This window comes from Cydia pomonella, chromosome 5, assembly GCF_033807575.1.
Source record: "Cydia pomonella isolate Wapato2018A chromosome 5, ilCydPomo1, whole genome shotgun sequence".
Classification (NCBI taxonomy): domain Eukaryota; kingdom Metazoa; phylum Arthropoda; class Insecta; order Lepidoptera; family Tortricidae; genus Cydia; species Cydia pomonella.
Window position 1 is genome coordinate 17,994,108 of NC_084707.1, and position 15,681 is coordinate 18,009,788.

Here is a 15,681-nt window from a genome sequence, read left to right on the forward strand (position 1 = left end):
CAAACGCGAACGCGCTTTGATGGCGAATTGACTGGAGGGTGATTAATAGAAATTACTTTGTGGAAATCCGTATTAATTGATACAAAAATATTACTTCGCTAATCCACGAAATAATTAAGTGCTAGTCAATCAGTGCTAACCCATTACACTTACACGCGTATTTTTACAGTCAATGCATGCAACCTACCATCTAAAAAATATATACGCAAATAGTTAAATAAACCACCACCTAAGTACAAAAACTCGTCACGTGCTTTGTGGGATATAAACCGCGGTCTTGGGGTTTAATTATAGGTATATCCGGGTACTAATGATTTATAATATATGTACAAAAACGCACCACCTAGAGAGGATGGGAGAGGATCGTGCTGTGAGAAGAGTGTATGTGGGGCACCCGGGTGGAAAACGTACGTCTGGGCGTCCCAGATACCGCTGGAGTGACGAAGTCCTAAAGACCTGTTCGCCCTCGGAATACCCAACTGGCGTGAAGTGGCGCAGGATAGGGCAGAGTGGCGGTCTCTTGCGTCAGAGGCCAAGATCTTGTTTGGGTCACTGAGCGAGTGAAGAAGTAGTAGTAGTACAAAAACGCAATGTATTTTAAAACTTTGGAGAAAGCCTTCCGATTGGGTAGGGTAACCTACACCTACTGTACTTAGGTACCTATAACTTACCCTAAGTAGGTGTCTAAGTACACTTTTGTTACTATATCTGCGTATAATAAAATAATGCAAAATAATTAATCTGGCGGCCCAACTCAACCTCCACCTTACAAAAGGCCACGGCCGTAATACGAGTATTCTGTAGTTACCACCCTAATGCACGATTCCCACCGACTGGCTGGAGTCAGGCCGCACCGGAGCGCATTTTTAATGTGCCTATATATGATATATCGCAGAAGCGATAGAATCCGTCCGGAGGCGTCTCCGCGTCCGCGAGCAGCCGACCGGCTTGCGGCCACATAAATGTGAAATGCGATCCGACTCCGCCCGTTCGGTGGGAGTCGTAGTAGTCGTACTTAAATCTAAATATCTAAAAAAGGTCAGAGTAAATAAAATAACTTAATGTTTTTGTGTATTTGCAATATGAGAAAACTTAAAAAACTAACGCTGCATCCATAGATCGCTAAAATACAAAACATGCAAAAATAACTCATTGTTTTTAACATTCGAGTATCGTTGTATGGAGTAGGTTCCCAACTTGAGCCCTTCTATGTCCTCCGTGGCAGGATGGCTGCGCCCAGCAGCAGCATGCTTAGGTATAGGCGCCGTGTTTGATGACAGACTTGTGCATGTCATCAATCTATCTTCAAAACCAGCGGGGCTGCAACTAGCCAGCCACAAGGAAGATATGTTGGGGATTATCATGAGAATTTCAGTCTTCTTCGTAAAGATGGTAGCTTATTAGCCAACACTTTCGGGTAATCTCAATTATCATAAAAAAACACCAATCATTCGTAAGGAGTGGTATTTAATTATTAGGTAGGTAATTATCTTTAGATATAATAATGTACTCCAACTTGTAACGACAAAGCGAATCAAATTATGATTGACACATTGACATTTCCGACTTCAAAATAATATTTGCTATTTCTTTAATCTTAATACTGCGAGAAGGAGACAAAGTTATCGTGACTAGGGACGCTCCGTTTCTAAAGCTGACTATTCATTATTTTTCCGATTATGTTAGTACCGATTCAGTGTTGCCACGAAAGAAAAGTTTGTTCCAAGTATAAATGGCCACACTGGCTAAGTCGCGCGCGGGATGGCTCTCTCGCGTGGAATTATTTTCTCGATCTGCCAACTTATGCTACCAAAATCGAGAAACTGACAGGTCGAGATAGAAATTTGTGACACGCGACTGTTGTTTCTCGCGGCGCGAGTTATCCCGCGTGTAATCATGTGCTAGCCGTGCTGAAACAAAGAAAACCTATACCTACAATATGCTAAATATATGCTCAATACACAATATGCTCAATACGTATTACTTGTGCTGTAGGCAGAAATAACAATATCTATCCAAGGTGTTGGGACGTATTTAACGATTCATGATGAATTGCTGTAGAGCAGCCTGAATCTGCATTGAATATTTGATATACCTAAATTCATTTGATATTCCTTTTATATACTCATACTCATAGTTTATTGATAATATAAATTACAGGTCAGGCTTACATGAGTAGTATAAATTACAGGTAGATAATTATACAATATACATAAATTTCAGAATACTTTTAAATTTCCAAGAATCCGTCTGCGATATCACTTTGCGATTTTTAAGGTTCCGTAGCTAAAATGGCAAAAACAGAACTCTTAGTTTCGTCATGTCCGTCTCCGTCCGTCTATCCGTTTGTCAAAACATAGGTGTATTTCTTGAGCCGCTATTTAGTTTAGAAGTTACAAGTAAAAAAATGTATTTGTAAAGTAACTGTGTAAAATATATTATATATTATATTTATATTATATATTTTGGTAAAAATCAAGGAGTGGTAATAGTACATTATTGTAGAGGCCGGGAAAGGACAATTCGTAGATGAGTTTCGACTTTGTCGGACGTCGCGAAGCGGAATCCTGCTTTTCTCCAAACATGCGAAGAAATAAGGTAAAATAACCATATTTTAAGCATCAACCAGCACTCAAATCGAACCTTCATATCAAAAACGTCAAATTCAATTTCCCTCTTTAATTATTTTTGAAAAGTTAAAGGCACAACTTATTCTGCCATTCAGCATTCGTTCATTCAATATAATAATTGTGCAACATAAGCTGAATGTGCACGCATGAGATCCTTAAAAATATGAAAATTATAGTCTTTGATTTTATTAAGCAATATGCGCACGATCTTACACGACGGTCTTACGAAATATGCTATTGTAGGAGTAAGGGTTCAATTACACCTTTTTAATTTTAGAGTGTAATATTAATTAATAATTAATAATAATAATTGTAATTTTCATTTGGAATGTAATGTGTTTAAACTTTAAAAAATAGCATTTTTCTATATTGTCATGTACAAAAGGTTTCGTCGTAAGAAACATTCAATTAACGTTGATTATTGTTAGTGTCCCGAATAAGGGGCAAACAATAATGGACCTCAGTCCGAATAGGTGCCCTTTTTATACAATAAACCAACGAAATAATAGGAATAAGCAATTAACAGAACCAAGGAAAAATATTATTATTGTATCACACTATTCCAATTATTACGAAATTCATCCTTCCAACGAAGTGAAGGTACGCCAACATACAATGAGTTACATTGTTTGGGCATCTCTCAAACAGCGTTCCATTAATAGAATAGGAAATATCCACACGGGAGAAAATAAAATGTGGCTGAGAGATTTCTTAGTAAGTAAGCGGTCATTTGTAAGCAGCCGAGAAAAATGCTCACTCGTCCAGAAAAAATAATCGAGAACGGTTAGTGACGTACCTTCCTTTTGCGAATTTTTCACCCTTATTTACGACGTTTCTCGAAACACTGTAAACACCGGTATTTCCGAACAATTGATTACACAAGAGCGATCGCCTATTCAAAATAGGGTGAAAATGGCGAATCGTGTATTCGTACTTATGTACGTATATTTTGAAGTAAGTAAGCCATCATCTCCTATAACCTATTGAATTAGCCTGAAGATTTCACCTAGGATCTTTACAACGACCGGTCATTCTGCGGGTGTCAGTTCATGTATTATGGTTCATAATTCCGTGCAGATTTTTTGGTATCCTATAAATCTGCTCCAGCGGCCAGCGGCTTTTCGAGAAGGTTTACGTGATGCAATCACTATAACCAAAACTAAATTTAAGTCAAATAACACCGGTTCTGGCAACGACCGACTTATTTACGACCAGAGACGAAAGCGGTGGCCGCAGATTACTATGCGTAACAAAATGTTGGGACGCGGAAAACTACTTTGTGAAACAAACTTTTTAGTACAATAAGATGTAGAACCTTGTCATAAAACTTTCCAAGTTTCCGGAATATTCACCAAAATGAAGTGATGCTGCTCTCCATTGGCACTTTATAATATATTCCACAATAGTTTTCTTTCTTCCTGTTTGCAGTTACTTGAGAAAAGTTTCACAACGTGATCTCTCGCAGGAAATTAGATTTATCCAGCTCAACATGGACGATTCTCAGAAAGAAAGAAGCGAAGTCCTCTCGTCGATTGTTCGGTCGCATCTTGGGAGTTTCGATTAACATACGATGGTTTGCATACTCCGTTGAGATTTTTGGTGATTCGAGATTTCCTTTTCTTTTGTATTTTTGTTAAAGTGAAATGTTTAAAGTTATGGTTTTACTTAAGTGTCTTTCTCAATATATCTATTATTATTAGGTACAGATACTTTCGGGTAGTCTTATTGAATTAGGTATGGAATTTTATAACTTTTGTATTAATTAGGTATGTATTTCACTTAATCAACGAACGCCCTCCAAACCTTTAAGAAAAGAGCGTACTCCCATATTAAAGGCCGGCAACGCACTTACAATCTTTTTGGTGTTGCGCGGGTGTCTATATACGACGGTAATCGCTTACTATAACAACAAATACTAAAAAACAGAATGAAATAAAGATTTAACGGGGCTTCCATACAACAAACGTTATTTTTTTGCCGTTTTTATAGATAATGGTACGGAACCCTTCGTGCGCGAGTCCGACTCGCACTTGATCAGCTTTTTTGTAATATGTTTATGTATAAATACATACTATACGAGTATACCTATATCCTTCACCGGAAACCTAGGAAATGTATACAATTCCGAAGCTATTTAGGAAATGTATAAAATATTGTTTAAAAGATTTTTTAATACACTCATATCTAGAAATTGTATGAAATTTCGATATTGTACTAGGAAATGTGTAAAACTAATGCTTTCTGTGAATAATATAAATAGAACACGTTAGTAAACTGAGCAGCAAGCAGGTTAGGTTAGGTTAGAACTGCGATCCCCACGAATACGAATTGTTGCCAGAATAGTAGGTTAGGTTAGAACTATTATTGTATTATCTTATCGGGTCAGAGGTGTAGGGTTAGAGCCGGAGTAGCTTTATTTGACGTTCATAAGCGCATTGTAATATGCCTACTTGGAAAATTTACTATTTTTATCTTTAATTGCGATCCCCACAAACATACATTTCCGATTGCTATTTAGAAAATGTATAGATTTCCTAGGAAATTTGCCTAATATAAATTATTTCACGGATTTCCGGGCGATTTCAGGAATTATATACCTTTCCTAGGAATTGTATACATACATTTTCATTAACATATACTAATATTAAGTAGAAATAGAGGTAGAGATTACCATGGCGTCAATACCCACTAAATGTTAGAATAAAAACCCCAGCGTTTCCGGTACTGGAGACTCAGAAGCACATGTTATTTTCAAGACCTACCTTCATACATTTGAAGTATTTAAACGTAGCGAAAAGAAAAGAATATACGGCGAAAGTTATTAAAATTCCAATTATTTTCATGGTATAGACCACTTTGATATTCAGTTTAACTCGCAAAGAAGCTCGCTTTTTAACTGTCAGCATGAGTTCTAAAACAATTTGCCGAGACTCAAATTGAGGTTATTGTTTGATATCTTACACTCGTGAATACTTAATTAGACTTGAATAAGGTTGACGCCGTACGGCTTATTTCGCCTCAATTTTATTACCCAAAGGTTGTCTTTAAGAGATCGCTCTTTAGTGATAAGTCCGCGTGTTATCTACCTCTACATTTAATCAGTTGTTTCTTTTCTTTTGTATCTTTTTACTGAGGTATGCCAAAAATTAATATTCTATCTATCTATGTTATTGATGATTTTAGTCATAAAATCACATATTTTATTTTACCTTATGGCTTGATTTTTCTTTGGCCTTGGACCATAGTCATTTGGATAAGTCTCCCTAACTTTAACTAATGGAGGCAGACAGGTAAAAATAATACGAAAACGAAGAAACATCCAGTCAGAGCAAAAATATTTTTTGCAACCCTTGTTGATTTGAAATAGAATTTCCTATGTAATAAAATAACCGTACCGTATATATACTGGAATTCAAACAATTACCATATTCGAAGAATATAATTTGAAATAAAAGGGGAAAGGGTGTGTCTTGTAAATTTATATTAAAAGGCATCTCTCGTTAGTCGAGTAAGTACTGGATATTCGTATTCGCCCTCTTCAACAAAATGGTCTTTATGGGCAGTGTGAGCGAATGTGCGTGTGCGGGCACACAGATTAATCGATGTGGGTAAAGTTTGCCTGCGGTCCTGGCTCGTTTCTCGTCAAAATAACCGTACTTATATGTTGGAAACGCTAAATGATAGCGCATACACTTGCATTCGTATTTCGACGATCATATTTGAGTCTTTTAATGCTTAAAATGACGCTGATAGCTATTGGTAACATAAGTATAAGGTTAATAAAACAAATTTGATTAATTAAAGTTATTTGACAACAATATAAAGGCCAGGATAACCACGGCGTGGGTGTCCCGTGGGTCAAATCGAGTATCCGGCAGACCTCGTCGGCTATGGCGAGATAAATTGGACTGCTTTTTCAGACTGGCCAGATGTAGCTCAAACCTGGGACGAGTAACAGGATGTGAGAGAAGAAGAAGGGTGAGGCCCTTTGCCCAACAGTGGGATACAATAGGCTCGTAACAATAACGTGTTTTCGGGGTTGTAGGAATACACATAATGCCTTATTACTTATTTACAGAGTAGGTATTTAGATATATACTATACCCGTGCAATGCATATTTCTTCAGATGAATATACTAGAATCTAGGATAGGGACATAAATTTGCATCTTTACAATATGAGAGCTTCATGTTTATATTATAACCTAATATTAACTAGGTACCTATATCGTTTTTTTTATACTAATATTTATATTAAGTTTATGCGGACCTTTTGTGGTAAACTTACTTTTATATCAGCTTAACAAGCAAAACAAATAAAAATTGTTTTAACTTGGTCTTAAAAGATAAAAATATAAAAATACCTAATATAATTCGACCACAAGACGCGTTAGTAATAATCGTGTGGAAAAACTGTTTTTCCTCGTACTCTTCTTGCACGAGAATGCGTCAAATTAAATGAGTTTTCGAATGTAGGACGTAGGTACCATATGCTATTGCCTACGTAGCATTATAAGTCCATTGTGTTCATTGCAGGGCAAAGATTCCGCCTGTTTCTCCAATTCTCCATTCGTCCCGTTTGATAATTTGATATTACTCACAGTGCATCTTGCTCGTGCTTTGTTGTGCACATAAAGTATTGTCAGTAATGTTAAACCAGGATCGAATGGGATTCCTTTTCTAGTCTCTCAAAAAGAAGTCCTTGTCATGTGATCTGCCGGTTCTTTACATTCAGTCTCGAGTGCTCCAATACGTGGTGATCTTTTTCTGCTAGTCATCTTTAATGCGCCAGACAGACCAGCCTAGTTTCACCTCAAAAAACAATCACTTCGAAAAATAATATTTTAAATACAAATAATACTAAGTCACGCTCCGATATTATAAACCTTGTCCTTCTTCCACCTACAAATTGTTCTGAAAGTCGCCGTCAAAAGACAACTCGTCCCTTGGGAAAAACAACAGCAGTCGGGGTTGAGGCTCGAGTCAATTTCCGACGAGACTCGGCGGGTTTAAATGTATCGTAGCTAAAGTCGATTAAAAAAATAATTTACAAATTAAAACTGATTGTTTGGTGTTTTTTAGTTCGAAATATCTTCTATGCATAAGTAGGTTAGTTAAAAATTATCCCATTAACAGGTGCTTCGATATTATATCCCATTTGTCACCAACTTCTGAGTACGAGAGCTAATATGAGAATACCCCATCGTCGTCACTGGGACAAAAGGGAATAGGTTCACTCCAATCGTCCCTGCTTGAATTAATTTTATAAAAATTTGATAATGCCTCAATATGTCTTGAATAGTTTATTTTATTTATTTAAAAACACCGAAACAAAATGAGGCTAAGATGAGTGTTGTTACAACATCTAAAGGATACTCAAAGAAACGGCCATAAAGCTAACTAACGATTTTCATACAGCCTTGGCCTGTAAGATCTGGAAGAAATTGATTATGAACTTATATTTTATAAATATATATCACCGTAAAACAGAAAAAAAAAAAATATTAACAGTCTATTCTATCTGTCTATCACAACAATTTTTATTGTAAATGGTATCCACGAATTTATTGTCGATACACACCCGGTTTCACGTCACTTTTCTGTTTGATTCAGTTAAGATTTCAATGTTTACCATAATCACAACCACCACCAACCATACCGTACTTGTTTGTCAATTGTTTTATAACATACAACTATTACATACCCATATAATCAAACAACCGAGACAGGTAAATATCAAATGATGTTTCATACATACGTCCCACAAAACTTATTGGTACGAGCCGGGGATTGAACCCGCGACCTCCGGATTGCAAGTCACACGCTCTTACCGCTAGGCCACCAGCGCTTTTAGAGAGAGAGAAGCGAATAAAAAAAATGCAGTTTAATTTATTTTTAAATATATTATAATGGCCCAACATAAGATTTTAAAACCTCCAGCAGTGTCAGCATGGTTCCATTTTTATCGCTTGTCACTATTCCCGTCACTTTCGGACTTATATACTTGTTAGAGCGTGACAGGCATGGTGACAAATGATAAAGAGCCGACCATCTTAGCCCTACTGGGCCCATTAATATATGGGTCGTTAATAGCTGCGATTGTTTTCTTACTTATACATAGAATACATTGTAAATAGAATAAAAATAGGTGTTTAATAAATGTGTTTGTTGAATCAAATAAAACTAAGAAAATGAGGAGCAATGTAAAAACAGGTGTTTAAATCAAATGGAAGGCACTCCTAAATGTCTGTACGGGATTTGTAACAAAATGAGTAGTATATTATTCTACTTATATACATACCTACAATGCTAATAACCCAATTATGCAGCTTCGACTACGAAAATACCCGCCTGATATTATTATTCAGACGTTGAATTTATAGCGAAGAACTATGAATGCCCAAATGTTATAAAATTTGTTATTTAACGAGCTCGCGTTTTTTAAGCAAACATAAGCAGTAAGGCGAATCTAAAACACATATTTTAAAAAGTAAGTATTTTATTTATTTAGCAATGATTTATTACCTACTTACGAAAAACAAATCTGAATTTTTCTTTGTATACAAATTGGGTAAAGAAATTTAATTTAAAGTTACAGAAACATTGAGAATAAAGGCAACCACAGAAATATCTCCAAAGTATTTATACGGCTCAAACAATCAGTGCCCTTTTCACAAAGTTTGAACCCCCTATACAAAGAGGGGATTATTACAAGCTTATCATCACGTAATATAAATTGGAATGAGCAATAATCGGTTCTATTATTTTGCCCTGTGTATTTAGTCGAGCTGCAATGATTTGTTAGCAATACTTTTGGGGTATATATAAATCATGATTAATAACGCTATTACCAAAAAGAATAATTCAGAAATAAAATTTTAAATATCGGTAATATCGTTGATGGCGTCGTGTTTGGGTTAAAATGATCGACAAGGAAACTTTAAGCGAGACGGTCACTTTAGTAAGATGTATTATGGATTCTGACGTAAAAACGTTATAAATTGTAATGAACATTTTAAAGGAAATTGGTTATTTTTGTATCGGTATTATAATAATTTGCCGGTGCAATCTCTCGAACATCTCTCGAATAAGTTGTATGATTAAGATGAAAGGACACGAATGTTTCTCCATACAAACGTAGTCCCCATTTTCCTCTCTGAATATGAACATTATAGAAAATACTTTTATGCTATTTGATGTATTTTAACCGCAGTTATGACCGCTCGTTTAAATTTTAATTACGATAATTAGTATAATTACAAGAGTTAGGAGCTTGTATAAATGTGATTTTTTTTATTATTAAAATAATAACAAAATCTAACAAAGTCAAATGAAGGGACATAGCTATGGTAAATATTCAATAAATTGTGTAAAAATATTTAGCATAGTGTCAATATCTAGGGAGGAAAATGGGGACAACATTTATATGGAGATCCCCTATCCTCTTAATTGGTGCAAATTGGGTAACCGTACCTACGGCGAGGGCAGTGCTACGACACTGCGTAGGCAGCGCTGGCGCAGCGTAGCTTTGTAGCTCGTAACAGAATTTGCATTATTTACCGTTCCTAATAAAATAAGGTTTGTAAACGGATCGTTCTGTTTGTCAAAGAATTAGGTGCAGAATTTAATAGAATATCCAGATGATACACTAATGGTTAAGAAATATATGCGACTTAATAGTAATATGCCAATGTGCGTTGCTAGCAGCGAACGATAAATAGTAAATATCATAAGTGAAAATTATGTATTGACGATATCATTATTATTTGATGTAAAAACAAGTTACGATTATACCCACCTGCTTGAATTCCACTTAGCTGTTTTATTTTTTATAAATTTTACTTGAAAGATTACTTACTTATGTTACGTAGGTAGGTATTTGAAATGTATAAGTGAACTACTAAAAGCTTAAGACAAACTTAAATAACAATTTGAATAAAAATATATAGAGCATAAAATTATTCGTGCCGTAATTAAACAGGAAAAAACTTAATTTGGTAAGTAGTTGTAAACTTTTACTAACCAAATCGTCTTTAATATAAATACCTACCTGTTCTCGACTTGAAGATAATGTTCAACAATCACTTTAATGTCGCACGAAAGTCGTATAAATTAATTGCTCCACGGAAGCTTTTCATGATATAGTAATGTGACATTAGTCTCGTCATTCAAACACAAGGAGGTCCGTATTAATGGCATGCTTTTAACGCCGCGCGGAGCGTTCGTCTCCGGCGCTGTGGGAAGGACGAGAGAGCGCTCTCCGCTCGGCGGCAGCGTGTGCCCGAGCGACCGCGGGAGCGGTGAGCGGATCTGTCGCGGCGGCGGCGCTAACGGCACGACGGCGTGGAGCGAGCAGCCGCGAGGAGCGCGTGGGTCGCACTGCCACTGCCGCCGCTCGCCGTTCGGCGCGAATAATCCATACCGGAGCAGCGAGGAGGCTGTATTTACCGGACCGGAGGGCGGTCGCGCGAGCCGTCTCCGACTGCTCCCGCCGCCACAGGCCCGCGCCCTGCACCCGCCGCCTGCCGCCTGCGCCCCGCATGTTGACACAATTTCAAATAATTTTAGAATCTGTGCAACGAAATGCGTTTTTACGGCATGCATCGTTATTCAGATATTTTAGACATTCAATTTCATATGTACATGAGAGGTAAATTAATATTGCGTATATTGTATAATACTCTTATTTAGACTTAGAATCTACAAAGAAAGTTTACTAGAATTGAAGTTTAGGTACGAAGCAATTTATATCATATTATTTTGCTATTCAATATCTATATGAAAAGTGTATTTAATATTTTTAAATGAAATATGAGTAGTTGCTTGAAACCCAAAAGTGACCAATAAAAAAAGAGTAAAAGTTTTACTAGTTATGTCGATATAACGAGTATAACTTTTTAGGTTCGTTTCTATTAACGAATCAACCTTTTGCAATTTTTAATCCTTTTATTACAGATATAGCGCAATAAAGTTAAAAATTCAGAAAACCTTCCTATGTATTTACGCTTCATCCAATAGGAATTGAGCAATAAAATAAAATGAGACTGGGCTTGGATGTTTTGTTCTACTCTGTTGCGATAATAATAAATAACGTTGACGTGACCAGTTTATTAGTCGCGCATTTAGCTAGGTGGTCGGCCAAAGAAACAAGATTTCTGATTTCCACCGCTCCCTTGCAGATAAAGGGTCTGAAATGAGGCTCGTCGCGATATATATCGCGGCAGGTAGACTTGTGACGGAAAAGTTACATCCGCGACGCGACTCGCGCCAGTGCCCGCTCAGAGTCCCATTTGTTTATTAACCATATCCTTTGTGTTCAAATGGCTTTTCAGAATGATTTAATGCTCTCGTACTTGGTTCGCGGCTGATTTCAATAGATTTTATTTATGGAAGTAAATTAATGGTTTTCCTTTTTAGAATAACAGAGGAAAATAAAATCTGCTGTAGATAGGTATATATACACTTTTTGTCTCATCGATCAAAAAGTTTTGAATGATTATCGTTCGTACCTTAACTTACTTGTGGAGCTTTAAGTTTAATTGAGGGGAACATTTTCCAAAATATTATATAAACTTTATGGGGCAGCTCAAGGGCGAACAAGTAAGAAAGAAAAGTGAATGAAGAGCCACCGCCTTCATACATCTCCTGAGAGTAGAGTAAAAGGATGTTCGGGTCGCGTCAACTGACATGTACATTTGTATGAAAATCTTGCAGCTCTCTCAGTATATGCTTAGATTTGATATCTATCTGTCAGTCCAGCCGTCTATATTCCAGTTTTTTTATAGGGTTGTTTGTGCCTTAACTCACAACGTAGTGAAATATAAAACAATATTCGAGCGAAAGCTAAGGTCTCACTTGGGCAAAAATGCTTTCGTATGTCCAGCTATTTTCCTTTACTGGTCGCATTTCTTAACCAAACCTCAGGAAATTTGGTAAACTAGTTTGATCATTATATAGGTAGAACTTTTTGTCGATATTTTTTTGGGAATTATTCAAAACGGCGGAATAATTAACATAAATGGAGAATGTCAGGGGGAATTGGGATTCTCGGTGTTGACATCTCAAGTGACGTCTAATTCCGTTGCCACCTGGAAGTCTGGCTGTGCTGGTACCTCAGAATCCCAGAAAGCGAGTTGATACTTTACTCCGGGGCAAAGACTGTTACTACCCCAGTTATCCCACTTCATCAAGCTTACTACTACCTAGTACTAGTACTTATTTGCGTTTTCCAATAAAATGTTAGTTAGCCACTTACCGAAAATACATCAGAGTCTTGATTTATTCAATTACAAGTTATATTTTTATAGCACATTTCTGAAACACATTTTCTGGAGATGAAATACAAAAATATGGCACACTGGTAACGCAAAAGGGTTTATAACTTACTATGCATGTCACACAATGTACTATACTGTGCACGCACAGTACCTATATACTGTGCACGCGTGATGACTTTTGCTTATCTTACCCATAAAATAAAATAAGTGAAATCATTTGCGCGTAAATGGGGTAGGTAGACGTACTTGCACGTGAACTTGAGGACTATCACGGCAAGTAAATGATGTTTTCGATACGGTGATAATAAGTGCCGACCAAGAAAGTAAATTAAAACCAATGTTGTGATGGGAATACTTTTCATTCTGATTTTTGTTTTGAGGAATTTACCTAGTAGGTAGTGGTAAAATATAATTTACTTATACATGCTCGGTAACGCTTGCGATTTGTTTGTTAAACAAGGGAAGTGCCCAATTTATATCTTTTCAAATTTAAAAAGTTAAAACGCAGCGGACAATATTAATGAGTTTTTGTGTGGGTATGAAGATCCATTATTCTCCGTTGCGTTAACTTTTTAAATGTTTACATTTGCATACAAAATCGAAATGTCTAAGGGAAAAATACATTTTGTCAAGGAATCCCCTATTCAAATGTACCAAATCTGACACCTTTCCGGAACCCTAATTTCCGTGCCAAAAGGTGAAAGACGAATCCTTACCATAATTGCGCAAAAGGAAAAACTTACAGGACAAAAGGCAGACTAAATGCCATAAAGCATTCTCTATCAGTCAACCTCCAGGCAAAACAGAGAGGTCATAGGCGGCGCTAATACTTTAACAACAAAGAAACATACATGTAATATACACATATATACTAGTAAACTATAACCGAACCTCATACATCGCAAGTGTCACAACTCACTATAACTAATACCATCACGGCTTCTGTTAGTATTAACCCCATCATTGGCCACGTGTCTGCGTTCCCGCGCCACACTCGCACTTTTTAACTGACTTCAAGATTTCAAAAGGAGGCGGTTATCAATTCGGTTGTATGTTTTTTTTTGTTTTTTTATTTAATGTTTGTTACTTCATAACTCCGTCATTTCTGAACCGATTTAGAAAATTATTTTTTTGATTGAATATATGTATATACAGATTGGTCCCGTTTTTATCAAAACTCAGTTCTGATGATGGAATCCATGAGGAATTGAGGGAACTCTTCAAATGTGAAAAGCATACATATAGTGATTTTTGTACTTTCATCAACAAGTCAAGCATTTACATTTAATAAAGTGATATTTGATGAAGTGGAACTGCTGATGCTGATCAAAATGGAACTCTTTAACGACGCATGGTTCCCGCTTGGCGATTTATCATCTTCGTTATGTTTTTTAGGCAAATTAGGTTTTCAAGACAATTTTTTTAATTTCATTGTATCCAAAATCAACAATAATCTCTGGTCTCCTTCATTGAAGTCGGTTTTTTTTCTTAAAAATTGTTTCTTATATTTTTTGTTGCATTTACCATTGCGCCTAGATCGGCCGCTCCACTCGCTCTACCGTAGGACCGGCCTTGTCTGTACTACTTACGACTATAGGTATACTACACTTATGTCCGGTTTACACTTTGATTGGTGTTAATTACGAGTTTATAAAGCTATTAAACGCAAGTAGCAAATATATATGAACTCGCACTTAATATTATACCTCTCGCGTCGAAAAAATGTCCCTATATTATTATAGTGACCGCTGTCACCTAAAATATTTGTAGACATCTTGGAAGTTTAGCACATTTAACATTTAAGTAATAAAAATACCGTAATAAGATTTCTTTAATTATATTTTAAATTAAGCACAACCAAAAGAGATTTAAAGGAACTGTCATAGGTACCTAACCGAGAGGTACCTTACTATAATTTAATGTGTAAATCGGGCCTAAAAATAAGAAAAAAGAAACTACCAAGTGAAACCTTTGTCTAGTTTAGATAGCTTTGGGTTAAGACAGCTGGACCGAGTCTGGTCTGACTAGGTTTGTCATTTCATTTAAATCGGCTGCTGTGATCTTGGAAAAAACAAGAAGACGCTATGAATATGCATCATACACTATAGTTTCGTGATGTCCGTCTATCCGTCCGTCCGTCTGTCTGGCTGTCAATATGTCACAGCCATTTATCTCAATAACTATAAGGTATTTGGAATGAAATTTGGATCATAGGTATATTTAGTGTTTTTTTTTTGAACTTTAATGCTTAGTAGCGACTAAGCATTAAAGTTCAAAAAAAAAAAACATTCTGGCACACATAACAAACATTCAAGTTTTTTAAGTAGATAACTTATGCATCTGCTCTTAGAAAGCACCATTCGAAATGGTAAAGGGAAACTGTTGATGAACCATAAAATAATCCAAATGTCATCGCATGTATTTAACATTTTTTTTTTACATTTCCAGAATTTATTTTAATACATCATCAAGATGACGCACATTACCCGAATAGCTTGGGAGTATCCTTCGGGATTTCCACTGAAATGTGACGGTGGAAGAGACCGTTGCTTACATGATGGATGCTACGCTAACTAAAATAATAATTTGATTAAATATTTTACCGGATTTTTTCGCCAAATAAGTGTAATTACAAATTGCAGTGTTTTTACATGCGTCTTTGATATATACTTATAGGTTAAATAAGAAAACCGTTTTAACTTAAAAATCACTTGTACGCAGGATACTCAAAGAGTGTCAGTAAGGGTGCTGGTTTTCTTGAAAATAGCTTGATGC